We start from the raw sequence: 2,219 nt of genomic DNA, 5'->3' as shown, positions 1-2,219 counted from the left end.
TTCACAGAAACGCCTTTCCATAATCAATGAAACACAGACATTTCTCTGGTACTCCCTGCTTTCAGCCAAGATACATCTAACATTAACTACAATATCCTGAATACCATGACCACTTATAAATCCAGCCTGTACTTCTGGCAGTTCTCTGTTGATGTGCTGCTCCAGTTGTTTTTGGATAATCTTTAGCAGAATCTTGCTTGCATGTGATATCAATGATATTGTTTGATAATTTCCACAATATTTTCTATAATGAAGCAAAAAACCAGAACAATTTCTTGTTTCTAGTCCTAGCAAATTCTAAAAACACATGCCAGAGAATGAAGAAGTGTTTCCTCTCACCAACCTCAACTTTGATCCCAATGGAGAAATGACAAGAGAAGTATTCCATGGAGCAGGAAGAGGAAGAAACTGTGTTGGAAACTGAAGAACTGGCAGAGGTGGTTTAGTCAACGAAACATACTAATTTCCCTGGAAGCTCTAAGGAGGTGATTGAAACCCCCCAAATAAATAAAAAAGAGGAAAGTACAAAAAGATTTCCTCTCCAAACGACTGAAGAGCAATGGTGTCACTCTGGAGACTAAGGTGTATTTGATACAGGCCATGATCTTTGCAATCACTTGCTATGCATCAGAGAGTTGGACAATGACTAGGGATGATAGAAGAAGAATTGATGCCTTTGAGCTGTGGTGCTGGAGAAGAGTACTGAATATACCATGGACTGCTAAGAAAATAAGCAGGTTCATCCTAGAGAGGATTAAACCAGGCTGCTCCTTAGAGGCAAAGATTCTGACATACTTTAGACATGTTGCAAAGAGGGACAAGTCCTTGGAGAAAGGTGTCATGCTTGGAAGTGTAGAGGGACAGTGCAGGAGAGGAAGACCCTCTATGAGGTGGATTGATTCAGTGACTAGGTAATCGAGGTGAGTGTGTACAGAGACGGTGCGATTGGCACAGGACAGAGCAGAGTTTAGGGTTGTTGTACATAGGGTCGCTGTGAGTTGCAAGTGACTCGACAGCACACAACAACAACAACAAAGGAAGAGCAGCCCAAGATGGCCGACTTCGAAGATTGCGTGTTGGATGAGAAGGTAGCATAACTGCTAAATTCCTCACTCATGCCCCTCCATGAGAATTTAATGAAGTGTTTAGTGATGCCCTACTACTACTTAATAATGACAGTCTCCTCAAGGAAGGGGCAGCCCATGCATTTGCCCAATATAACATGGATTAGTTCACTCCTGTGAAGATAGAAGGCAATGAAGATCCGGTCTTAATTACAGAACGTGGTGACTTGGGTGATAGTAGATTTTTAGACCTGAGAAACAAAATTTCTTTCAAGTTTGATCACTTATGGAAAGAAGCAAATGACTCACAACCAGAAGACATAGATGAAGGCCTAAAGTCTTGGAGAGAATCCTGTGACAGTGCTTTAAGAGCCTACATAAAAGATCATTATTCCAACATTTGCTGTACTGTTTATGCTAAAACAATAGATGAGCAACAGACTACTACTGCATGTATTGAAAGCCACCAATTTCAACCTAAAAACTTCTAGAATGGTAGTTGGAGATCAGAACAGAAATTTACCATCACACCAATTACAGCCCAAGTGGTTGGAATGCTTAAGAATCAGGTTCATTATTATGAAGATGGCAATGTTCAGTTGGTTAGTCATAAAGATGTACAGGATTCAGTAATCATTTTGAATGAAGTCCAGATTGCCAAGGAGTTTATTAAAATCATAGAGCATGAAGAGAATGAATATCAGACAGCAATTAGTGAAAACTATCAAACAAGGCCAGATACCACGTTCAAGGCTTTACACCAGCAGCTTCCAGTTTCTCACACCAAAATCTACTGGAACAATCAGCTACCAGATTGGCAAAAAAATGCAGAATGCTTAAAGGCTGACTAAGATTCATCAGTACTTTGGGGAAAGAAAAAAAAGGATTCAGCATGTGCTCAGATGTTAAAATAGGTGATTTATAAATAAGAATTATATTTTGCTAGGGCTTTCAAAGTAAACAGGTTTACTATCATGGAATACTGTTGAACTTATAGTATTGTTTGAATTCTTTTATGTTTTTCACTTTGTACTATTTTGTAGTCAATTCATCCCCTAGTAATTTTTTTTTTTTAATTTGCCACAGTTAATGTTGGGAGAGAGAGATCTATTGTGGATTCATTGTTCTGTTTAGACATAAACATGAAACCTTGTG

At 38.9% G+C, this 2,219-nt stretch overlaps 1 pseudogene; it reads left to right on the top strand.

The window, feature by feature from the left end:
- The first annotated feature begins 1,052 nt into the window (after positions 1–1,052).
- On the top strand, positions 1,053–1,904 carry LOC102877652 (annotated as a pseudogene).
- Positions 1,905–2,219: the final 315 nt, after the last annotated feature.

This window comes from Elephantulus edwardii, unplaced genomic scaffold (genome assembly GCF_000299155.1).
Source record: "Elephantulus edwardii isolate Elephantulus edwardi_28Jun2011 unplaced genomic scaffold, EleEdw1.0 scaffold00059, whole genome shotgun sequence".
NCBI classification, from domain to species: domain Eukaryota; kingdom Metazoa; phylum Chordata; class Mammalia; order Macroscelidea; family Macroscelididae; genus Elephantulus; species Elephantulus edwardii.
Note: the sequence above shows the minus strand (reverse complement) of the source record. Positions and strands in the feature narration are given on the sequence as shown.